The sequence below is a fragment of the Bufo gargarizans genome, chromosome 4 (genome assembly GCF_014858855.1).
Source record: "Bufo gargarizans isolate SCDJY-AF-19 chromosome 4, ASM1485885v1, whole genome shotgun sequence".
Classification (NCBI taxonomy): Eukaryota; Metazoa; Chordata; class Amphibia; order Anura; family Bufonidae; genus Bufo; species Bufo gargarizans.
In genome coordinates this window covers 37,271,790-37,299,217 of record NC_058083.1, presented here as the reverse complement: position 1 = coordinate 37,299,217, position 27,428 = coordinate 37,271,790, and the positions used below count along the sequence as shown (strand labels likewise).

The 27,428-nt window shown below is 45.3% G+C and overlaps 1 pseudogene; it reads right to left on the bottom strand.

The window, feature by feature from the left end:
• The window catches only part of LOC122935958, an 88,878-nt pseudogene extending 81,047 nt beyond the window's left edge, over positions 1–7,831 (bottom strand).
• Positions 7,832–27,428: the final 19,597 nt, after the last annotated feature.

Sequence of the window (27,428 nt, the reverse complement as noted above, 5' to 3'; positions counted from 1 at the left end):
GTGGCCACAACTGGCCAAGTTTGCCCTGGAAAAGCTTTCCTGCTCGGCCAGCAGTGTGGCATCAGAGCGAGTGTTTAGTGCATCAGGCGCCATAGTTACCCCAAGGAGAACTCACATCTCCACCCAAAATGTAGAGAAACTGACTTTTGTAAAAATGAATCAGGCGTGGCTCAGCCAGGATCTTCAAACATTAACGCCTGATGGACGAACATCTGCCGGGACGGTTCGCGAACGCAATAAAATGTTTGCGGTGGGTCCCATTCATTTTAATGGCAGGCGAACCTGAAAAACCTTCAGCTCATATTTGCTAGAAGTGCACAAATAATTACTAGAAGTGCACAAATAGTCCCACAACATGAACAGTGACATACCAGATGTATTATTCGAATTTGCAATCTTCATTTTTTTTCAATGCGAAATATCTTCAATATAATTTCCGCGTACGCACATACCAGTTATAATTATTTTTTTCCAATACCATTTGTCACTGTGTATAGCAGAGGGAACGCAGCAAAACCACAAACAAATGCTGTGTCACGGCTGAGGATGGGGAAAACCCTCAGCCGTGCGATGTCGGAAGATGTTAGTGGCTGCTCGGCCAGGACGACAGAATTAGGGAGCAGGTCACCTCCTAACGCATCCCTAATCTGACCCTAACTCCTAGCTGCATGAGCCGACCTTGAAGGTAGGAGGGCCCATGCTCAGGAACCTCGGATCCCTACTCACCCTCCGCCGATCCCTGAACTAGGATCTGGGTAGACCACCTGTTCCTCCTGGATGCGGAGAAAGAGGAGTCTAAAACTGGCCGAGCTGCAATGGGATGTAACCATAAACAGACTATGGATATGGCAGGAGAGTGAAAGACTTCCACCTCTACCTGCCACAGACACACTGACTGGATCCCTGGACACAAGTGCTGGCTGTCCACACACAAACATAAAAGGACACAGCACACATTAGCACACAGGGACCCAGAACCATAGCTGCAATAATACAGACATCACATAAACATATAGTATCACAATTTTTGACCACAAGGGTGGCCCTCACTGGCAGATGGTATATGGGACCAGGAGAGTGCCTCCAGCTTACTACAAGGCTGGAGTACCCCTCAGAACTCAGGTCTCAACTGAGGTTAAATAGCACATGTAGCCACACCCACGCAGACACACCCAGTGCTCACAGACTAGGAAGGGAATTAACCCTTCACACACCAGGGAAGGGAAGACAGCAACTAAAAGGGGAATACACACAATAAACCCCGTGCACACCAGACAAGGAAAGTGCACACATAAACACACATTGCCAAAGACAACCGCATGCATGGACAGCGAGCCGCCCAGCAACCAGCTCAGGCTGCTCCACTGCCCAACAACCAAAAGTTGCCAGCGGCAACCACACGTGAGGCAAGATACTAGCCCTCACCTGTGGTTGACAACAATACCAGACTGCGGGCAAATGCATGCGGCTCCCAAGGAGTCACGACCATGACCATGGTCATGACATGCTGCTGTACCCAAATGCACTATATAGAAAGTATATTATTGGTATATAACACCCCGCTTCTATCAGATTTTTTGGGGGGCGACTGGTATATCACACCAGTTATAATAATGTTTTCTAATTTCGTTTGTCACTCTGTGTAGCTGCAGTATCGCTGCAGAACTGCTCAATACAAATCCACTATAATATGCTTTGTATGTTAGAAAGTATATTATAAGTGTATTACACCCCTCTGTACTGCACACCTATCAATAGTATACCTATACTAGTCCTTAAAAGGACTTTTGTGGGCCTATTTGATAGCGTTTTTGTCCCTAACAGTCTGTCCCTGCTCCACACAGCAACTTTTCCCTACACTGACAAAAGACTGAATGTAAAATGGCGGCCAGATCGGGTCTATTTATAAGGTAGGGGGTATGTCCATGTGCTAAGACTTTTTAATTGGCTGCTGTCCTGTACCACCTGATGGATGTGTCATGGGTCAAAGTTCTTCACAATGTAAAAGAATATGGCGGATGCAAATATCGCCATATCTTCGCATGTTCGATGAATTGCGAACTGACCGCCGGGCCAAACGCAAGGCCATCACTAATGCCTGATACATCAGACTAGATCATCCATGGTGCCACACCAACACTTTGACAAAAGAGACCTGTTTCTTCTGGTTACCTGCTTCAGCTACTATTCTGATGCTGCTACCCGCCTGATTTCACACCTGCTGCCAAGTGCTCCTACTGTCCGCCACCATCTTCAGCTGGTACTAGTATTGTCCCCCACCTACCCACTCTGTCACTCTGTGGTCTACTCATGCTGCTGCCACATTACCACTATGTCTCTGGGCAACTCTGTGGTCTCCTCATGCTGCTATCACTTCACCACTCTATGGTCTCCTCATGCTGCTGCCATATCACCACTATGTCACTGGGCCACTCTGATCTCCTCATGCTGCTGCCACATCACTACTGTGTGGTCTCCTTATGGAGCTGCCACCTCAACACTATGTATCTGAGCTACTCTCTAGTCTCCTCAAGTTGCTGCCACTTTACCACTCTGTGGTCTTCTCATGCTGCTGCCACATCACCACTATGTCACTGGGCCACTCTATGGTCTCCTCATGCTGCTGCCACTTCACCACTCTGTGGTCTTCTCATGTTGCTGCCACCTCACTGCTATGTCATTGGGCCACTCTGGACTTTTCATGCTGTTCCCACCCTACCCACTTCATGACGGGGCCACTATTTTGCCTTTTTTGCCTGGTTGACATGATAATTTATTTGACCCTTCTTATCTGTCAGAAGGAAGGAAAATTAGACGCACAATGGATCCTGTCTATGTAGCAGCTGTAAGGCCTGTACAGTCCCATCAGAATTGGCTTATGATTTAGTAGCCAAAAGCAGGAGTGGGTACAAAACACAGACAACATGCAAACATTATATTCACGTGTCATCTCTGTTTTGGACCCACTCTTTTTTTGGTGGGGCTTCAGCAATACTGATGGATTACTGACAAAATGCTGACCAAGTAATGCCTAACAGACAGGATCCGTTTTTGGAGGTTATTGTTCTGATGGATCAGAGGGTGGGCAAAATAATCAGTGACATCAACACAAACTTACTGCTGACACCCTCTCCACTCTGTTGGGGGCTCTAATTGTATAAGCGTTTAATAGAACAGGTTCTGTCGACATCTATGTGGAATCAGCTGACGATGGTGTAAAAGGAGTGCGCTTCTTCTTGACTCTAACATCGACCTGTAAGGCTGAGTTCACACTTAAATTTATTTGGTCAGTTTTGGCACCGTAACTGCCCAAATAAGTAAAGTGTGCAGTGATTCTAAGAGCGACGCCTGTCATCTGCATGTCATACTGACTCTCGCAGTATTGTTTCACTACCACAGCAGACTCCCTATGTGTGTTACTGCAAGGCACAGTGTTATACACCACTATAAAGGCTCTCTGCAGCCAGGAAATAGCAGTTTTTTAATGTGATTCACTACAAATAAATTCAAATCAAATCTTTTTGGAAAATTGGTCGAACTGACTGAATCAATTTTTTTAGAAATTCGCTCATCTCTAATAGCTACTAGTGATGAGCGGGAGTTGCCATTCTATTTATCGCGAATAATATGCGATTTAATTACTTGCGTATTGAGATTTTATTTTATTTTTTCAACTTTCCTATTAAATGGCTATGTGTATTTTACGAATATCCTCTATATTGCTACATATTCTTGTTTTAGAATATGATGAATATTCTAAAAAACAAAGTTATAGCAATATAGTGAATATTCATAAAATACACATATAGACTGCAATTTAGCTAATATAGTGTTATAATCTTTTTTTTTCTAGTCTAATTTGTTTTGTCTCTTCTGAACTTCAGATTTTAAAAAAATAAAAAAATTATATATATATATATATATATATATATATATTTATATACACACACACTATAGCTCTTTATTAGCTAAATTGCTGTTTATATGTGTATTTTACAAATATTTGCTATATTGATATATCTTGTCTTAGAATATGACAAATATTCTAAAAAAAATGAAGTTATAACAATATAGCGAATATATTCGTTATTTAGAATATTCAGCTTTTTTTTTTTTATGTGTACTGTTATTCTACTTTGGCATACTCCTCCCCGACAAGCGTCCCCGTCACCATGGAAACACCTGTGTGTTAGAATATACCATCAGATCTGAGTTTTCACATTCTCAGGGAAAACTCAGATCCAATGGTATTTTCTAACCCACAGGCGTTCCCATGGTGACGGGGACGCTTGTCGGGGAGGAGTATGCGAACAACTGTACAGATTGGAAGAAAAATGTGAATATTCTAAATAACTAATATATTCACTATATTGTTACATATTAGTTTTTTGGGATAATTGTAATTTTTTTTTCCCATATGAAAACATGATTCCTTCCTGCTTAAGTTGCTTGTGGGCCAATGACTCATTGACCCACAAGAAAGAAGCAGGGAGGAATCATGTTTTCAGATGTAAAAAAATAAATAAAAAAAAAGACTAATATTCGATATAGCGAATATATAGCACTATATTTCAAAATATTTGTGAATTAGCGATGTTGCGATATTCGCAATTAATATTCGCTATTTGAATATTCGCGCTCAACACTAATAGCTACTGTCTGTGACCAGGAAGCAGAGATTACACATGTGAGCTTACAAAAAGATAATGATCGATCAGTAAGAAATTTCAAGTGAATATCCACCCTAATTTTTCTAAGCTAAAAGGATCCTAATATTTGTTCTGGCTGAAAATGTTGTACAGGAACAGAAAAACACACACACACACATATATATATATATATATATATATATATATATTATTTTTTTTAACAGTGTCAAACCTGTGCATGGGTTGTGTCAGCAGTCCAGCATCATTGAAGTTAAAGGGGCTGAGCTACAATAGCACACACAACCTATGGACAGGTGTGGCAATGTCATTCTTTACCTTATCCAACCTGTTGTGACTGTTGGGACCACTACCCCAGAGGACATGAGCCTCCTACTTGGAAAAGGTTGAGACTCTTCTGTGACAAACTTCCCTCTTTTGAGGTTACCATGAGTGCTTGGAGAGGACTACTTGCCAGCCTCTTACAATGTGACTACGGTCCCATGTTGTATGCACCGGTTTTATGCAATAGCGGCATAGTTATATAAGTTCATGTATCTTTCTGTCTTTTGAATTGTATTGTATGCTATGTGAGGGTACCCAGATAGCTAATTTTAGTGTATTTGTGTAGTCTGAGTGCCATTCACCTAATAATATGCACTCAGACTACACAAATACACTAAAATTAGCTATCTGGGTACCCTCACATAGCATACAATACAATTCCAAAGACAGAAAAATACATGAACTTATATAACTATGCCGCTATTGCATAAAACCGGTGCATACAACATGGGACCGTAGTCACATGGTAAGAGGCTGGCAAGTAGTCCTCTCCAAGCACTCGTGGCAACCTCAAAAGAGGGGAGTTTGTCACATATCTTCTCTTTGGGGTTAAGACTAAACAGGTATCTCACCTCCTGTCGGTCAGTACCTAGATTAGTCGGGAAGCTCCCCCACAAAGAAACATTAGCAGAGTTGCCCACCCACAGTATATAGTTAACAGGGTAGCTCACCCAAAAGGGACAGTGCTGGTCTGTAGGTCCCAGGTTGTAGTGAAACAGTTCCGCATCCTCAGTCTCCCTGGTGCAGCTAGGCAAACCGCTGGGGCTACTTGGGGAACAGCGGCCAGTGGTGTTCTGCACTGATGCCAGCACTTCTGCTGGGGTGAGGGGGGTGCAAGCTAGCCCTGTAACAAGGGGGTCGGTGGAGCAGAGGCTAACGGCGCTCTGCCCGGATGCCAGCTCTTCCGCTGGGAAGGGATCAGTGGGTATCGCAGGCTCATCCCCTGCCCCCAGAAATCAGTTGGGAAGTAGCTGGGAAGGGGAGGGCTCGCTTACCTCCTCCTCCTGGTATCCCTGCGGGCAATGCTCCCTTTTCCAATAAGTCACCAGACAGGAGACACCGGATGCGCATTTTCCGTTCTTAAATTGTACAGGACGCCGTGGGTCATTGCATTGTGCGCCGCTTTCATCACTGACATGTGACTGTGCGACGTACGTGCGTCTCCGTGCGGGCACCTGACAATGACGTGGCGGCTATCGGGGCATGCGCAAACGGATCGCAAGGACGCGCTGTACAGCGCGATGGTCTACGTGGGTGCCATCACTTTCCCAGGTATCAATCGACTAATTTCCTCCTCCTGCACATGTTTAATATTATGGCTTATGCAGCAATCACGTTTGTATATAATGAAGCTGTGAACAATTATGTATCTGGAAAAATATGATATGTATTTTTTATATATTATGCACTTGTCACTTTACCAACTATATCAAATCTGATTTGTTTTGGCATATTTGTAATGTCTTTTGGATTTATTTTATTTTTTTAAGTATCAATTAAGTTGAAGCACTAATGATTGTTATGATTGACACACCTTTATATGTAACTTGCTCACTACTTACTAATGCTGGAGAAAGGCTCATGTATGAGCCGAAACGTCGCTTTAGCCACCGTATGGGTGAATAAGTATACACTTTACTGAAGATTCATCTGGAGTGCAGTCCGATTTTTTGTTCTGTATAAGTGGGTAAGCACCAGTTACCATACTCGGACATTGCACCCTTCCTTTCCTCTTTACTGTTTTGGATGGTGCTGCCAGTTATTTTTTTCCAAATATATATATATTATATTTTTTTAAACAGTGTCAAACCTGTGCATGGGTTGTGTCAGCAGTCCAGCATCATTGAAGTTAATGGGGCTGAGCTACAATAGCACACACAACCTATGGACAGGTGTGGCAAAGTCATTCTTTACCTTCTCCAACCTGTTGTGACTGTTGGGGCCACTACCCCAGAGGACATGCAGGATCCCAAGCTACAGAAAATATGTAAACATATTGTCACCAGAGAGATCAAGCAATCGAGCTATACATACTCCACTGCACGGTGAGGGAAAACACATTAAGACACCACCACCACAGTTCAGGCATAGCTAGAAGCCTGTGTCATACAGTGGACACCTACAGCCACAGGTAGTAGAGTACAGCCATAGGGATGCAAATTAGAAGTTTTCTAGCTGAAAATTCATCTCTCCTGAGTGTCAACTACTTCTGCCATATTGCCAGCCACCATGCTCCATTATCTGGAGGAGAAATTGCACTTTGTACAAACTGCTGCTGGATATGCTGCTATTTGTCTTTGCACTCAGTAAAGAAATATGTTCTTTGTTCTATAATCTCTTCCTGGTTCCTTCACACTATTTATTCATTGCACAGGTCCCCAAGGAGTGATGGCCTGAGGGTGTATACCATGACACAACACTTCATCAGGGTCAATACCACTTCCATTCTCTGCAGCAGATAATAGGCCAAAGTTAATTAATCCAGTAAGATGGTTGTACCTCTGAGACTTCTATGCTTACGGCATATACTGTTGGTAGGCCATAAATGTCTCAGATGAGAATACTTCTAAGATTTGTGTGGCCCCTGACAGTGGTACAATATGGCAATGCAACAATTAGACCAGAAATGTTTTTTTGGTGATATTATTAGAGAATTTGTGTATTACCTCTAGGAATGATTTATGTGGCTTTGACATGTCTATCATGAGAACATTTCCAAGGATCGGTAAAGGCTTTGGACCAGGTGGAAGTTTTTTGTAATTTCCTTGATTCTGGTTCTTTAAAACAACAGTCAAAATTACGATGACAACAATAGAGAGGAGAACTGTGAACAGGTCCATGGAGAATGAGAGTTCTGTAAAATTTGAAAACATAAGTCAAGACATGAGTGATTCTTGTATACAAATATTTAAAAGAAAATTAAAATTAACAGAGCAGAACATGCCAACAATAATAAAGAAGCATTAATGCCATTACGACTCTGCTCTGGTCCATGCTACTTTGTACCTCTGAAGCCAGTTCTTTGTACATGAAACACTAGGAAAGAAATGCTTGGAAACACCAATCACTTGATGAAGCAGGTCACCATTAAGGCCAGAGATTGATTCAGCAGCCCTAGCATGTTGAGTCAGCACAATAAGTGCAGAGCAGCAGGGACTCGAGCTGTGTTGGAGTAGCAAAGATAGATGGTAAGTGGAATTGGAGAATGCCTCTTTGTCAGTTTTAACATATTTTGATTTTTTTATTATTATTATATATTTTTTTTATATTCTCTTGGGGAAACCAGAGAACTTTTCTTTAAAGAGGGTCTGTGTCAACTTTTGAAATACAATAGTTTACTGCTCAAATGCATCTGAAAGGGTAGTCAACTTTATAGAGTATTGAGTAGACATTCTAGAATTTATACCAGCATATCTAATATGACTGATCTACAAAAGCAAACATCTAATGCAGGCGCACATTTCGCCTGAGGCCTCTATCACACATCAGAGAATCACAGATGTCTCTCTGTGTTCTCCACAAACAGCACACATACCTATCGACTTTAATGTGTATAAATGAGTGGTTTTCCACGACACTGTAGTGACATCTTGGAACCATGCACTATTTTTGTCTGTGATGACGGACCCTTTACGCAAATTATAGTCTATGGGTTTGTGAAAACAACAGACACAACATGGTTTCTAGAGATGAGCAAATTAAATCAGACGAAGTAGAATTCGATCCAAATTTCAGGAAACATTTAATTTGCAACTAATGTAAAATTTACTCGCGCTTTGTGGTAACGAATCACAATTTTTCCTAAAATGGCAGCTACATGTGTGAGGACTGAGGACATGGGGCAAGGGACTCTGGGAAGGTGGGATCACCCAGATTGACATGCATGCATCCAGCCAATCAGCAGCCAGCCAGCCCTGTGATGTCACAGCCCTATAAATATGGCAGCCATTTTAGTTTCTGCCATTTTCCAGCGTTCTGGGTGTAGGAAAAACCTTATTGCAAACAGAGAAACTGAAAAAAATGATTTTTAAGTGCAGGGAAAGGATAGGGAGGAATTATTTCACAGCATCTTAGTGCAGGGAGGCAGGGAGAGACGTCAGAAGGCGCTAGAGACAGTGCTAGAAAAGCAATTTACAAGTGCAGGGAAAGATTATTTGGGGATCCAAATAGCCATTATACAGCTCTGGCATTCCAGCAATTTGTTCTTGGGGTGCAAGTGCTATGTTGAAAAGCCTTTAGTGGCTTGAATCTGTGGATAAAGATAAATATATCCGCAGTTCACTTCTGCAGTTATATGTGGTGAAAGAATTTAGTGGCCTATTTCAGTACAGAAAGAAAAATATATGCACACTTCACTGGTGCATTTATTTCTGATAAAATCATTTAGTGGCCTATTTCAGTACAAAAAGAAAAACATATTCTCAATTTAATTCTGCAGTTATATGTGTTCAAAGCATTTAGTGGCCTATTTCAGCACAAAAATATATATATATATTCTCAGTTCACTATTTTAATACAGAAATAAAAATATGTACGCACTTCACTGGGCCATTTATTTCTGGTAAAATAATTTAGTGGCCTATTATAGTACAAAAATAAAAATGTATTCTTAATTTAATTCTGCAGTTATATGCATTCAAAGCGTTTAGTGGCCTATTTCAGTACAAAAAGAAAACATTTTTTGTTGCTTTTAGGGGTGTTTTAATTTGCTTTTAATTCATTTACTTCAGCTAAAAGTATGTCAGACAGAGAAGTACCAGGCCATGCACAGCGGAGCTGCAGAGGCATAAATGTTTATGGCGCAGGCAGAGATTGCGACAGAGTAAGGAGGCATGGCAGCAGGAGTCACAGAGAAAGGTCTTAGCTTCCGGTGTCATCTAGCGGTTGTGTCTTGACCATCAACCCAGCGGTTCTTGATTGATTAACTTGGTCATCCACTTAATTCGAAGTGACATCAGACACCACCAGCCAACAGTCAGTGGGTTCGTCAGACACAATCCTTAGTTGGCATAACCCGGGAGCAGGTCATGTGCCCTCATCTGTCCTCAACCTGCCTCTGTCCTTTGCTGTTCCCTCAGCCACAGAAGTATTGTATGCTGTGGGCTCAGCTCCACTATACGACAAAGACAAGCAACTAGAGGACAGTCAGCAGCTAATGCCCAGCTAAGATCTGGAGGAGACATCCGCTGCTTCCTCCGCTAGGCGGGCAAGTAGTGATGAGGAGAGTGGAGTGGGAGGTGGTGTTGTGAGCGGTCAGGCTATTGACCCAGAGGCCGTTGAGGAGGACATCAGTGACATGAATAGACTACTCGATGATGATAAAGCCGATCGCACCTGGGAGCCGGGTGCAGAAGGGGCTTCATCATCAACAGGTGAAAAGGGTTGCAGTTTGCCCTGAGACAGCGGTGGAACCAGTAAGTCGATAGAGTGGCCCGGAGTCAGCAGGGTGTCAGCAGAAAAAGGTCGGGAAAAATCCTGCCCCGGGTAGACCACCTGCCATACAGTGGCCTGGGAGAACCGTATCTCCGATGTGGTGGTCCAGCCTGCCGCAGCATCACCCAGTGGCATGCATGTCAGTCATTCAGTCAGCAATCGATCACCGAAGCGATTGCCAAGAGACAGCAGTATGCGTGCACACGTCCAACAGCGTAGAAGCTGAATGTGCTCCTGTCCAAGTTGCTGGTGCTGCAGTCCCTCCTTTTTCAAGTCGTGGACTCTACTCCTTTCAGAGAACTGAGGTCTTGTGCCGAGCCGAGGTGGAGAGTCCCAAGCTGTTATTTCTTTGCGAAAAAGGCAGTACCAGCCCTGCACACACATGTAGAACAGAAGGTGGGCCAGTCCTTGAGCCTGTCGGTGTCTGACAAAGTGCACTGCAGCGCCGACGTGTGGAGCTGTAACTAAGGTCAGAGACAGTACTTGTCCTTTACAGCCCACTGGGTAAATGTGATTCCAGCCACACCAGCAACTTTTCCAGGTCACGCCACTTCCGCATCCACGTTGTCACGCCATTGGTCCTGTGACAATGTCCACCACTGCCTCCGCATCTTCCACCAAGTCCTCAGCCTCCACTGCAAGGACAAGTCACAGTGCCCCTCAAGCATACCACATGTGCAGGGAATTGCGGTGTCACGCTGTTCTGCACCTCATTTCCCTGGGCGAAGTGAGTCACACAGGTGAGGAACTGCTCCGTGTCCTTCATAGAGAAATCAAATTATGGCTTTCTCCCAGACAACTCAAAATCGGAACCATGGTGACCAACAGCGGGAAGAACATTGTGTTGGTGCTGCGTCCAGGAGGGCTGAGCCATGCGCCCTGCATGGCACATGTGTTCTAGCTGGTTGTCAAGCGGTTACTGAAGTCTTCCACCAATCTGCAAGACATCCTAAAAATGAACAGAAAACTTTGCATGCACTTCAGCCACTCTTACATCGCAAAGCACACCCTCCTTGAGCTGCAGAATGGCATCCCACAACATAGACTGATATGCGAGGTTTCCACCCGTTGGATTTACACACTCCATATGTTGGACCGACTATACGAACAGAGAAAGGCCATCAAGGATTTCTTGATGATGCAAGTGGATAGGAGTACGCCACTGTGTAACTTCGATGTCAGCCAGTGGCAGCTCATGCGTGACACCTGCCATTTGCTCCGGACTTACGAGGAAGCCACGTTATTTGTCAGTCGCCAGGAATACGGGATGAACAATGTCATTCCACTGTTTTATGTCCCGGAACTGATGGTGGTAACAATCATTGGTCAGGGGACCGGAGTTGTGATGCCTAGATCTCACAGCCACATGAGGTATCCTGATGCTGCTGCTGCCACTGCCATCTCTACACTTTGTCACCTTGCCACACTGTGGTATCCTGATGCTGCTGCTATCTCCACACTATGACACCTTGCCACTCTGTGGTTTCCTGATGCTGCTGCTGTTGTCGCCACCTCCAGACTGTCATTGTGCCACTCTGTGGTCTTCTCATGCTGCTGCCGACTCCAGACTTGGTCATTGTGCACTTGGTGGCCTCCTCATGCTTCTGCCACCTCAAAAATCTCTCATAATCGTGCTAATCTCTTACCTCCTCATGCTGATGACTTTTCCACAATATCTCTTTATCGTGCTACTTTGTGGCTTCCTCATGCTGCTGACACTGACACCTCCACAATCTCTCTTTGTAATGCCACTTTGTGGCTTCTCATGCTGCTGACACCTCCACAATCTCTCATCGTCGTACCACTCTATGGACTCCTCATGCTTCTGCCACCAACACAATCTCTCGCCGTTGTGCCACTCTGTGGCCTCCTCCTAATGCTGCTGATGCCACCACCTCCTCCACACTCTGTCATTGGGCCACTCTTTCGTCTCCACATGCTGCTGCTACCTCCAGAATCTCTCGTTGTCGTGCTACTCTGTGTCCTCCACATGCTGCTGATACCTCCACAATCTTTCATCGTTGTGCCACTCTGTGGCCTTCTCATGCTAATGCCACCTCCACATTCTCTTGTCTGTGTCCTACTCTATGGCCTCCTCATGCTGCTGACACCTCCAGTGTCTCTTATCGTCATGCCACTCTGTGGCCTCCTCATGCAGCTGCCACCAACAATCTCTCGTCATTTAGAGGTTGATTCTCTCCTGTCTTAGGCAACACTTATTTTTTTTAAATTACATTTATTAAATATTAAATGGCACCAAAACGTGATTAAAATTATAAGAAACTAAACTTAAATTCACCAATATATTATCCCAATCTTCAATGGAAATTCCAGGACAATCAATTTGCCAAGCCTTTTGTGCCGGAGAACGTGTATTATTAAATCATGCAGAGCTGAAGTGGCCTCCTCATGCTGCTGCCACCTCCACAATTTCTCGTGGCCTCCTCATGCTACTCTGTGGCCTCCTCATGCTGCTGGCACTTCCACAATCTCTCGTCGTCATGCTACTCTTGCCTCCTCATGCTGCTGCTACCTCCACAATCTCTTGTCGTAGTGCCACTCTATGGCCGACTCATGCTGCCGCCACCTCCAGACTCTGTCATTGGGCGAATGTGGTCTTCTCATGCTGCTTCCACCTCACCACTATGTCATAGGTCCACTCTGTGGACTTCTCTTGCTGTTCCCACCCTCCCCACTTCATGACTGGTCCACTATTTTGGCTTTCATTTATTTGACCTTTCTTCTGATCCGTCAGAAGGAAGGAAAAATGAGACGTACAACGGATCCTATCTGTGTAGCAGCTGTAAGGCCTGTATTGTCCCATCAGAATTGGCTTATGATTTGGTAGCCAAAAGCAGGAGTGGGTACAAAAAACACAGAAGAAATGCAAATATTCCACTCACGTGTCATCTCCGTTTTTTTGGCATTAGCAATACTGATGGATTATTGAGCAAATGCTGACCGAGTGAAGGCGTATGCTCCACAGACAGGATCCGTTTTTTGTGGGTTATTGTTCTGACGGATCAGAGGCAGGGTGAATTAATCAGTGACGTCAACACAAACTTACTGCTGATACCCTCTCCACTCTGTTAAGGGGGCTTTACTTTATAAGCGTTTAATATAACAGGTTCTGTAGACATCTATGAGGAATCAGCTGACGTCTGTGTAAAAGGAGTGCGCTTCTTCTGGGCGCTAACATCGACCTATGAGGCTGAGTTCATACTTAAGTTTTTTGGTCAGTTTTGGCCCCATGACCAGGGCTGGATTAACGTAGGGGTGGATGGAGCTGCAGCTCCAGGCCCCTGCATGAAAATCGTCCCAGCAGCAGCCCGCAATACTGGCACATGATTGGGCATGGGGGGGCCCCTTCTTGTTCCTGGCACATGATGGGGGGCCCTCTTGTTCCTGGCACATGATGGGGGGGCCCCTTTTGCTACTGGCACATGATGGGGCCCCCTCTTACTACTGGGACATGATGGGGGTCCCCCTCTTGTTACTGGCACATGATGGGGGGGCCCCCTCTTGCTTCTGGCACATGATGGGGGGGCCCCTCTTGCTTCTGGCACATGATGGGGGGCCCCTCTTGCTACTGGCACATGATGGGGGGCCCCTTTTGCTACTGGCACATGATGGGGGGCCCGCTCTTGCTACTGGCACATGATGGGGGGCCCCCTCTTGCTACTGGCACATTATGGGGGCGCCTCTTGCTACTGGCACATGATGGGGGGGCCCCCTCTTGCTACTGGCACATGATGGGGGGCCCCCTCTTGCTATTGGCACATGATGGGGGGGCACCTCTTGCTACTGGCACATGATGGGGGCCCCCTCTTGCTACTGGCACATGATGGGGGGCCCTCTTTTTACTGGCACATGATGGGGGGGGGCATCTATGGGAGCACATTTTACTGGCACATTATTGGTGGGCACTATGGGGGCATCTACTGAGGCCATAAAGAAGGGGTATTTTATATGAGGGGCTTAGTATAGTAGCATTTATAATGGGGCACATTGTGGTGGGTACTGTTGGGGACAGGAGTACTATGGGGTCATCTACAGAGGCACTATATATGAGGCATTTTATACTGGTACATTATGGAGGCACTAGGAGGAAGGGGGGAGAGGAGCACTATGGGGGCATTTACTGGGGGCACTATATAGGGGTATTTTATACTGTCTCATTATGGGGCCACTATGGGGACATTAGCTCAACTGGGGGCATTACAAGGGGGTATTTGTCACATTATAAGGAGAATTAGTTCTACTGGGGGGGCATTATCGTGGGCTTTACTACTCCCCCATGGTATAAGCCCCATCGTAGCAGCACCAGCCTCTTCCTGCTCTGCTATCCCTCTGCTCCTTCTCCAAATCCTTATTATGAAATCTGTCTCATTAGAATAAAACACAACATCAGCTCTGCCGAGCCCCCCAGCCAAAGAGTTGCAGTGGCGTCCGAGATCCCCAAGGGCCAAGCAATTGTAAGTTAAATGTGAAATATGTTTGTTATACACATATAGCATACACTGTGCCCCACAATATACAGTATACCTCTACACTGTGCCACACAATATACAGTATACCGCTACAATGTGTAGTCTGTTCTATAAGCACCACTTGTTTAAAGTGCATACGACATATGAAAACGCACATGAAACCGCCGGCACAGCCAAAAAGAGGTTAGTGTATGGATACTTTGCATACCTTTATAGATGTTGTTCTTGCCTTTATGTCACTAAACAAAAATAAAAAAACTTTATGGGGGTCCAGTGTATAACAGGTATGGCTGGGGGTGCGCTGTCCTCCTGGGCTGCAACACTTCTGCCCTGTGACACACACATCCCGTATGTGCTGTGAATATGGATTGCAGTGCATGCACAGTCTCAGGTTCCTACAGACTCCACATTTGTGTACCGCACAGAGGAACCCCTACCACACCTCTTTTGACACTCTGGGCCCCCATAAGTGTTTTACTTAAAATATATATTTTTTTTTTAAGCCAAGTAAAGTCTAAAGAACAGATTCTATAAAAGGTATGCAAGGTATCAATACATCAACATCTATTCTGGTGATTTCATATGCAAAAAAATATGACAGATGCAATTTATTTGTGTTATAAAAAATTTCTCTGTGTTGCGTTTTCATTTTCTATAAAAAAAAAGGCCCATTAAAATCTTCAGCACCAGGCCCATGATGCTCTTAATGCGGCCCTGCCCGTGACTGCCCAAATAAGTGAAGTGTGCAGTGATTCTAAGGCCTCGTTCACACTTCAGTGTTTGGTCAGTGATTTCCATCAGTGATTTGTGAGCCAAAACCCGGTGCAGCATTAAACATAGAACAGGAGCAGATCTTTCCCTTCTACCTAATGTCTATGGAGGCTCCACTTCTGGTTTTGGCTCACAAATCACTGATGGAAATCACTGACCAAACACTGAAGTGTGAACTAGGCCTAAGAGCGACGCCTGTCATCTGCCTGTCATACGGACTCACAGTATTGTTTCACTATCATAGCAGACTCCCTATGCGTGTTACTGCAAGGCACAGTGTTCTACATCACTATAAAGGCAGCCAGGAAATATTTAAAAAAAAATTACGTAATTCGTGAATACGGCAAATACGGACGTGGTCGTGTGCACAAGGCCTTGACCTTCCCTCTCCTGACTGCTGCTATCCAGCGGCCACATACTTAGAGAAGACCTGTCATGATCCAAAAAGTTAATATGACACCATATCTTCATTTCTCCATGTCTCGTGATTGCAGAACTCTTTTATTTTTTTCCTAGCAAAGGGGATACTACTGTATCCAGGGCTGGACCGTCTCCATCTCCCTCCTTCCTCTGCTGCTCTCTTGTGGGCTGATGTCAGAAGAAAGCATGATGCTATTTCACCAGATGATGCTACTGGAGCCTCTGTTACACTGTCTGAGCTGATTGCATGGTGACATGTGTACCACATGTATGCAATGAGTGAGTGAATGTATGTGACGTGTGTACAGTTTCAATCTAAAGCCTCAGTGACGTGTGCATGAAGCTATATAATTCGAGTGGTGTGTGTACAGTATGTGTGGCAGGTCTGTGTGTGGCATGTTTTAATCTAATGTGTGAAGTAGTATGTGTGGCATGGATCTAATCTTAGAGTGGTCTGTGTGTGCAGTATGTGTCTAATGTGTGAGTGGTGTTCATGTAGCATGAGGAGTGGTCTGTGTATGGCATGCATCCAAATTGTTACTAGTGTGTGGCATATATGTAATGTGTGAGTGGTCTGTGTGTTGCATAATATATATATATATATATATATATATATATATACAGACGTGGACAAAATTGTTGGTACCCTTTGGTCAATGAAAGAAAAAGTCACAATGGTCACAGAAATAACTTTAATCTGACAAAAGTAATAATAAATTAAAATTCTATAAATGTTAACCAATGAAAGTCAGACATTGTTTTTCAACCATGCTTCAACAGAATTATGTAAAAAAATAAACTCATGAAACAGGCATGGACAAAAATGATGGTACCCCTAACTTAATATTTTGTTGCGCAACCTTTTGAGGCAATCACTGCAATCAAACGCTTCCTGTAACTGTCAATGAGACATCTGCACCTCTCAGCAGGTATTTTGGCCCACTCCTCATGAGCAAACTGCTCCAGTTGTGTCCGGTTTGAAGGGTGCCTTTTCCAGACTGCATGTTTCAGCTCCTTCCAAAGATGCTCAATAGGATTGAGGTCAGGGCTCATAGAAGGCCACTTTAGAATAGTCCAATTTTTTCCTCTTAGCCATTCTTGGGTGTTTTTAGCGGTGTGTTTTGGGTCATTGTCCTGTTGCAAGACCCATGACCTGCGACTGAGACCAAGCTTTCTGACACTGGCTAGTACATTTCTCTCTAGAATTCCTTGATAGTCTTGAGATTTCATTGTACCCTGCACAGATTCAAGACACCCTGTGCCAGACGCAGCAAAGCAGCCCCAGAACATAACAGAGCCTCCTCCATGTTTCACAGTAGGGACAGTGTTCTTTTCTTGATATGCTTCATTTTTTCGTCTGTGAACATACAGCTGATGTGCCTTGGCAAAAACTTCGATTTTTGTCTCATCTGTCCACAGGACATTCTCCCAGAAGCTTTGTGGCTTGTCAACATGTAGTTTGGCATATTCCAGTCTTGCTTTTTTATGATTCGTTTTCAACAATGGTGTCCTCCTTGGTCGTCTCCCATGTAGTCCACTTTGGCTCAAACAACGACGGATGGTGCGATCTGACACTGATGTTCCTTGAGCATGAAGTTCACCTTGAATCTCTTTAGAAGTCTTTCTAGGCTCTTTTGTTACCATTCGGATTATCCGTCTCTTAGATTTGTCATCAATTTTCCTCCTGCGGCCACGTCCAGGGAGGTTGGCTACAGTCCCATGGATCTTAAACTTATGAATAATATGTGCAACTGTACTCACAGGAACATCTAGTTGCTTGGAGATGGTCTTATAGCCTTTACCTTTAACATGCTTGTCTATAATTTTCTTTCTGATCTCTTGAGACAGCTCTTTCCTTTGCTTCCTCTGGTCCATGTCGAGTGTGGTACACACCATATCACCAAACAACACAGTGATTACCTGGAGCCATATATATAGGCCCAATGGCTGATTACAAGGTTGTAGACACCTGTGATGCTAATTAGTGGACACACCTTGAATTAACATGTCCCTTTGGTCACATTATGTTCTGTGTTTTCTAGGGGTACCATCATTTTTGTCCATGCCTGTTTCATGAGTTTATTTTTTTACATAATTCTGTTGAAGCATGGTTGAAAAACAATGTCTGACTTTCATTGGTTAACATTTATAGAATTTTAATTTATTATTACTTTTGTCAGATTAAAGTTATTTCTGTGACCATTGTGACTTTTTCTTTCATTGACCAAAGGGTACCAACAATTTTGTCCACGTCTGTATCATTGAGCCTCAATACAAGTCAATGGGGATGACTGAGCAGTTTTCAGGTGTAAACAGCCAACTACACCAGGGATGCTCAACCTGCGGCCCTCCAGCTGTTACAAAACTACAACTCCCAGCATGCCATAATAGCTTAGGCTGTCCAGGCATGCTGGGAGTTTTAGTTCCACAACTGCTAGAGAGTTGCAGGTTGGGCATCCCTGGTTTAGACAAAGCTCCCTTGTCTAGTCAAAAGTTCCAAAAGTTCACTGTGCCTGTTTATTTTTTTCCCCTCCAAAGCTTAGCTCTGCATATTCTCTTATAGCAACTGTGGAAAATTACTAGATTCTCAGTGCACGTGCTGGAAAGTCTCAAAGTCTCTCAGTATTAGCTCAGTATTGCAGTACAAATACAGTACAATAACTGTGCAAATGAATGGAATTATATTACAGCATATAAAATTCAGTTCAACAAAATAAAACTGTATAAACAAAGTGTAAACAACAGCATAAAACATAATGCAAGTTAACCCTTCAAGGTGCATAATAGTAGGGAGTTGGAGTTGACAGCTTTGCGTAGTAGCAATAGGGAGGAAATGTCCACACACATCCATACGCCAAAGTACCCTCTGGGTCACATTTACATTCCCTCTCTGCACTCTTATAATTTGTTTAATTTATGATGAGGCATGTCATTGATTAGGTGCATCTGTGGTAGTCCTTGCACCTGGTGTAAAAACTAAACCAGCTCCTGGTGTAAATTTGCGGTGGCTAGAGTCCCCTCAACAATCCCACACTCTGCCTCCATTCCACCCGACTGGCAACACGGCATAAAATGGTGCGTAAGGTGGTGTGACCCCAAAACGTTGCGCAGTATGGCATAACAACTAGCTCTGCGGACTCCTAAAAACATGTCCTGTGATCCTACGCTATATGGATATATACAATAAAAAATAAATTTGGAAAGTACACAAGTACCTCTGGAATAGTGAGTATTTTGAATGGCTCACCAAGCATCTATAAGCTTTAAAGGATAACTGTCACATTTAGACCCCAATTTCAATTTTCATATATGTAGTTACTAATAACATGATATTCCAGAATCAGTTACTATTAGACTGACTTACCCCATATTTAATAAGATTCAGCCCATAGCAACCAGTCTGCATAAAACTGCAATCTCACTATTCAGTTAAGATGGCCGCCACTGCCCTCACCCTGAGGCTAATCCCTCCTGCCCTCACTAGCCAGTAACAATAGCCCACAAAAAGTGTCAGTAACCAGAGCCCCCCCTTAAAGGGTTAATCTCCTGCAGCACAAAGAGGTCCTCCTACCACATGTTGCCTTCATTTATACACTGAGCAGACGGCAGATCTCCCTTCCCTGGTCTGTGCTGCTCCAACTCTGCATTCTCCAGCTCTGCTGAGTGAGGGAGCGTCTGTCAAGCGCAGGGACAGGGAGAAGTGCACACAGCCCAGGCACTGTTATCAGCTGCTGGGGAGGACCTGGCTTTAATCATTTACTTACAGTCCCTGACTGTCTGTAATCTGACCTTGCAGGCTGCGTGCTTCTGCGTCCTCCGTCCTTCAACACATAGACGGACCATGCCTAGCAACCCTATTTTAAGCACAGGTAAAAGTAGGCAGTACAGGGAACAAAAATGTGGAATTAAGGTAATTTCATAAACAGTGAAAAGTTGAAATAGGGCCACCAAGGAGATATTAATCACTACAATCCAATACAAAAAAAAAATTATATATATATATATATATATATATATATATATATATATCTACGACAGTTATCCTTTAACTTGTCTTTCTGTTTGTACTGTGATTGTGAATTGGAGCTGAGTGAGTCTCTGAAAGCAGATCATGATTACTACTCCTTGTAGGAGCTATGTAGCTAAAAAAATAAAATAAATGAAAGTCAAAAACATTTATTTTTTTTACTAAAAACAGGCACAAGCACTTTAGTAAATGTGCCCTACTGTATAGCTGGTTTAATTGTTAACAGCCATGCGGCCAATGAATATCTGCTATACAATGCGATCTTCATTATTTAAATAAAAGGTCTAATTGGCCACATGGTCCTCAAAAACAACTTGACCCAAACAGCTCATGACCGAGCAGTATGGTTGTGCCCTAACCCTTAGGCTGGGTTCAGACCTGAGCGTTTTACAGCGCGTTCCTACGCGCTGTAAAACGCTCAACAAGGAGAAACCAATGATTCCCTATGGGAATGGTTCCCACCTGGGCGTTTTGCAGCGCGTACGATCGCGCTGTAAAACGCCCGACGCTCAAAAAAGTACATGAGCGACTTTGGGGCGTCTTGTCGCGCGTTCCCGTACATAGACTTCCGGGAACGCGCGACAATGGGCGTTCGCATACTACTGGAGCCGCGTATGTGAGACGCCGGAGAATCGCGCATACACAGCGCTCAGGTCAGGACGCTCATGTCTGGACCCAGCCTAAGTTCACACCTGAGCGTTTTACAGCGCGTTCAAACGCGCTGTAAAACGCTCAACACATGAAAACCAATGCTTCCCTATGGGAATGGTTCTCACCTGGGCGTTTTACAGCGCGTACGATCGCGCTGTAAAACGCCCGACGCATAATCAAGTACTTAAGCTTCTTTGGGGCGTTTTGACGCGCGTTTGTGGCCATAGGACACTGCAGTCAATCACACAAACGCGCGTCAAACGCGTGTTTACTATTACAAAAAACGCGCATAAAAACGCGCTACAAAAACTCGCGTAAAACGCGCGTTTGAGAAACGCTCAGGTGTGAAAGCAGGGTAATACACAACTCAGCAGCTGCAGAACCTCATAATACACACTTCAGCTGCTAAACAACATCAAAACACACCTCAGCTGCTGCAGAACCTCATAATGTACACCTCAGCTGCTGCAGAACCTCATAATGTACACCTCAGCTGCTGCAAAACCTCATAATATACACCTCAGCTGCTGCAGAACCTCATAATGTACACCTCAGCTGCTGCAAAGTCTCATAATACACACCTCAGCTGCTGCAGAACCTCCTAATACACACCTCAGCTGCTTAAGAACATCAGACCATATACAAATTATCTACTATCTTACTTTTTCCAGAAGAGAGTTCAGAATCTTAGGCTTTAATGCCCTTGGGGATCATTTCAGCCATGTGATTACAACGTGAACTGATACTTGGAGAACCTGCTCCACCCACAACTCCAAGAAACCAGTACACACATGTTAATTAGTCATTTTTAGGCCTTAGTAAAAATGAACCCGTTGTACTGAAAAATAACCACTAGAGCTCAGACTAATGGTAATACACACAGTCGAACTTATCAAGTGCTTGATAAATAGACGGCAAATTTTTGAATAGTTGGTGACCCTTTAAAGGGTTCATCAATGTACCTACAGAAACACTTGTCCGATTACTGAAAATGACTAATTAACATGTCTGTACTGTAATTCTTCAGGTTTTATTTCAGTATACCTATCATCTCTCAAGCTGCATAGAAAGGGCTGCTCTTGAGGCTGGTCATTTGCTTCTCTGCTGAAATCCTACATCTGCTGTCCGTCAATGAGAATATCATGTCTGATCTATGAACGGGCACGTACGTCACTTCCACAGCCCAGGATGGGCTCTGAACTATTCGTCTAGCATCACTAGGGGGACAAAAGGCTATCTGTACACGTGGGATATCTTGCAGAAATTCTGCATCTGTAAGGCCTCATGCACACGACCGTTGTTGTGTTCCGTTCCGCAAAATGGGATTCAGTTGTTCCGTGATCCATTTCCGTTTTTGTTTCCGTGTGTCTTCCTTTATTTTTGGAGGACCACCAGACATAAAGGAAAGTAACAAAAAAAAATCTAAGACAGGTTTGCCATGCAAATGATAGGAAAAAAACGGACGAGGACGCGCATGAAAATCTTGTGTGCCTCCGTGTTTATTAGCAGTCCCATTGACTTGAATGGGTCCGCAAACCGTTTTCTGCAAAAATAATAGGACAGGTTATTTTTTTTTGACGGACTGGAACCACGGATCACGGACGAGGATGACAAACGATGCTTTAGCCGAGTTTTCAACTGACCCACTGAAAGTCAATGGGTCCACAGAAAATCACGAAAAACGGCACAACGGACACAGAATAAAACAACAGTCGTGTGCAAGAGGCCTAATTGACAAGGATAGTACTGTTCTATTAGGGGCCAGCTGTTCCGTTCCTAAAAATACAGAATGCACATGGATGTCATCTGTATTTTTTGCGGATCCTTTTTTTGCGGACTGCAAAATACATACGGTCGTATGCATGAGCCCTAAGGGAAAGATCTGCACCTGTTCTGTGTTTAGAGCCGCACCTGGTTTGGGCTCAAAATTACTGATGGAAATCACTGACCAAACACTGACGTGTGAATGAGGCATAAGGGCTCATGCACACAACCGTTGTTGTTTTGTGGTCTGCAAATTAAGGACCCAAAAAACCCAGATACCAGCCGTGTGCATTTCACATTTTGTGGAATGGAACAACCAGTCCCTAATAGAACAGTCCTATCCTTGTCCATAATGCGGACATTAATAGGACGTGTTCTACTTTTTTGCAAAAGGTCATGCTAACATATGGAAACCGAATGCACACGGAGTCATTTCCACTTTTTTGCGGCCCCACTGGAGTCAATGGTTCCGCACACGGGGGGGGGGGGGGGAAACGGAACGACACGGACAAAAAAAATACATTTTTGCATGAGTCCTAAGGCTTTAGGCCTTTTTCACACGACCGTATGGCTTTTCCAGTGTTTTGCGGTCTGTTTTTCACAGATCCGTTGTTCCATTTTTTGTTTCCGTTGTGTTTCCGTTTCTGTTCCGTTTTTCCATATGGCATATACAGTAATTAAATAGAAAAAATTGGGCTGGGCATACAATTTTCAATAGATGGTTCTGCAAAAACGGAACAATACTGAAGACATACAGGCCCATCGACTTGAATAGAGCCACGGAACGTGATTTGCGGGCAATAATATGACACATTCTATCTTTCAACGGAACGGAAAAACGGAAATACAACAAAACGGAATACACACGGAGTACATTCCTTTTTTTTGCGGAACCATTGAAATGAATGGTTCTGTATACGGAACGCAAAAAACGGCCCGTAAACGGGAAAAAAAAAACGGTTGTGTGAAAGAGGCCTTAGGCCCCCTGCAAATGAACATGTGCTTCCTGCTGCCGTATTGCGGATCCGCAATACACGGGTGCTGTTCTGTGGGCATTCCGCGTCATGGATGCGGACCCATTCACTTGAATGGGTCCGCAAATCTGGAGATGCGGAATGGTGCGGAACGGAACGGAACCCTACGGAAGCACTACGAAGTGTTTCCATGGGGTTTCGTCCCATACTTCCGTTCCGCAAAAACATAGGACATGTTCTATCTTTTTGCGATCCACTGCGGCTGCCCATGGACTGTGTTTGTGCATTGCGGCCCGCATTTTGCTGGCCGGAGAACGACCATGGGGTGCACACGTTCGTGTGCAGGGGGCCTTAGGCCTCATGCACACAACCGTTGTGTGCATCCGTGTCCGTTGTTCCATTTTCCGTGATTTTCTGCTGACCCATTGACTTTCAATCGGTCCGTTGAAAACTCGAAAAAATTCACCGATTGTCATCTGCGTCCGTGATCCGTGTTTCCTGTCCGTCAAAAAAAAAAGACCTGTCCTATTTTTTTTTGACGGACAACGACAATGCAATCCGTTTGACGTTGACACAATATGGTGCAATTGCAAACGGATCCGTCTCCCATTGACTTTCAATGTAAAGTCAGGAGTCCCTATCGGAGTTTTCTCCAATCCGATGGTATATTTTAACTTGAAGCGTCCCCATCACCATGGGAACGCCTCTATGTTAGAATATACCATCGGATTTGAGTTACATCGTGAAAACTCAGATCCGACAGTATATTCTAACACAGAGGCGTTCCCATAGTGATGGGGATGCTTCAAGTTAGAATATACTAAGAACTGTGTACATGACTGCCCCCTGCTGCCTGGCAGCACCCGATCTCTTACAGGGGGATGTGATACGCACAATTAACCCCTCAGGATTCCGTGATCCGTGTTTCCTGTCCGTCAAAAAAATAAGACCTGTCCTATTTTTTTTGACGGACAACGGTTCACAGACCCGTTCAAGTCAATGGGTTCGTGAAAAAACATGGAGGCACACAAGATTGCCATCCGCGTCCGTGATCCGTGTCCGTAGGCTACTTTAGCACAGACGGATCTGCAGATTCTTCTGCATACAGCTTTTTCAGAGCTGAGTTTTCACATCGTGAAAACTCAGATCCGACAGTATATTCTAACACAGAGGCGTTCCCATAGTGATGCGGACGCTTCAAGTCAGAATATACTAAGAACTGTGTACATGACTGCCCCTGCTGCCTGGCAGAACCCGATCTCTTACAGGGGGCTGTGATCCGCACAATTAACCCCTCAGGTGCCGCATATCATAGCCCCCTGTAAGAGATCAGGTGCTGCCAGGCAGCAGGGAGCCAGACCCCTCTCCCTCCCCAGTTTTAAATTAATTGGTGGCCAGTGCGGCCCCCCCTCCCTGTCTCCCCTGTATTAAATTAATTGGTGGCCAGTGCGGCCCCCCTCCCTCCCTCCCCTGTATTAAATTCATTGGTGGCCAGTGCGGCCCCCCTCCCTCCCCTGTATTAAATTCATTGGTGGCCAGTGCGGCCTCCCCTCTCCCCCCTAATTAAAATCCCCCCCATCATTGGTGGCAGCGGAGAGTTCCGATCGGAGTCCCAGTTTAATCGCTGGGGCTCCGATCGGTAACCATGGCAACCAGGACGCTACTGCAGTCCTGGCTGCCATGGTTACTTAGCAATTTTAGAAGAATTATACTTACCTGCGCTGTCTGTGACCGGCCAGGCGCTCCTCCTACTGGTAAGTGACAGGTCTGTGCTATAAGCAATGCGCTGTACAGACCTTTCACTTAGGCCTCATGCACTCAACAGTTTTTTTTCACGGTCCGCAAAAACGGGGTCCGTAGGTCCGTGATCCTTGACCGTTTTTTCGTCCGTGGGTCTTCCTTGATTTTTGGAGGATCCACGGACATGAAAAAAAAGTCGTTTTGGTGTCCGCCTGGCCAAACGGATCGGTCCTGAATTAGGTCAATGGGGACGGATCCGTTTGATACAATATGGTGCCATTTCAAACGGATCCGTCCCCATTGACTTTCAGTGTAAAGTCTGGAGTCCCTTTTATACCATCGGATCGGAGTTTTCTCCAATCCGATGGTATATTTTAACTTGAAGCGTCCCCATCACCATGGGAACGCCTCTATGTTAGAATATACTGTCGGATATGAGTTACATTGTGAAAACTCATTTCTGACAGTATATTCTAACACAGAGGCGTTCCCATGGTGATGGGGACGCTTCTAGTTAGAATATACTACAAACTGTGTACATGACTGCCCCCTGCTGCCTGGCAGCACCCGATCTCTTACAGGGGGCCGTGATCAGCACAATTAACCCCTCAGGTGCCGCACCAGTGCGGCCCCCCCCCTCCCTCCCTCTATTGTAATAAATCGTTGGTGGCACAGTGTGCGCCCCCCATCGGCCCCCCCTCCCTCCCTCTATTGTAATAAATCGTTGGTGGCACAGTGTGCGCCCCCCATCGGCCCCCCTCCCTCTATAGCAGTAACAACATTGGTGGCCAGTGTGCGGTATCCCCCTGTAAGAGATCAGGGCTGCCAGGCAGCAGGGGGCAGACCCCCCTCCCCAGTTTGAATATCATTGGTGGCCAGTGCGGCCCCCCCCTCCTTCCCTCTATTGTAATAAATCGTTGGTGGCACAGTGTGCGCCCCCCATTGCCCCCCCTCCCTCCCTCTATTGTAATAAATCGTTGGTGGCACAGTGTGCGCCCCCCATCGCCCCCCCTCCCTCCCTCTATTGTAATAAATCGTTGGTGGCACAGTGTGCGTCCCCCATCGCCCCCCCTCCCTCCCTCTATTGTAATAAATCGTTGGTGGCCAGTGTGCGCCCTCTATAGCAGTAACAACATTGTTGGCCAGTGTGCGGCCTCCCATCCCCCCCCCCCCGATCATTGGTGGCAGCGTAGTTCCGATCGGAGTCCCAGTTTAATCGCTGGGGCTCCGATCGGTAACCATGGCAACCAGGAAGCTACTGCAGCCCTGGTTGTCATGGTTACTTAGCAATAGTACAATAGTAGAAGATTCATACTTACCTGCTTGCTGCTGCGATGTCTGTGTCCGGCCGGGAGCTCCTCCTACTGGTAAGTGACAGTTCATTTAGCAATGCGCCGCACAGACCTGTCACTTACCAGTAGGTGGAGCTCCCGGCCGGACACGAACATCGCAGCAGCCAGCAGGTAACTATGAATCTTCTACTATTGTACTATTGCTAAGTAACCATGGCAACCAGGACTTCAGTAGCGTCCTGGTTGCCATGGTTACCGATCGGAGCCCCAGCGATTAAACTGGGACTCCGATCGGAACTCCGCTGCCACCAATGATCGGGGGGGGGGGGAGATGGGAGGCCGCACACTGGCCACCAATGTTGGTAATGCTATATAGGGAGGGGGGCCGATGGGGGGCGCACACTGTGCCACCAACGATTTATTACAATAGAGGGAGGAAGGGGGGTGGGGCGATGGGGGGCGCACACTGTGCCACCAACGATTTATTACAATAGAGGGAGGAAGGGGGGGTCCCGATGGGGGGCGCACACTGTGCCACCAACGATTTATTACAATAGAGGGAGGAAGGGGGGGGCCGGGGGGCCGCACACTGGCCACCAAGCTATTATTACAATAGAGGGAGGGAGGGGGGGGCCGCACTGGCCACCAATGATATTCAAACTGGGGAGGGGGGGGTCTGCCCGCTGCTGCCTGGCAGCCCTGATCTCTTACAGGGGGATATGATAGTACAATTAACCCCTTCAGGTGCCGCACCTGAAGGGGTTAATTGTGCTGATCACGGCCCCCTGTAAGAGATCGGGTGCTGCCAGGCAGCAGGGGGCAGTCTTGTACACAGTTTGTAGTGTATTCTAACTAGAAGCGTCCCCATCACCATG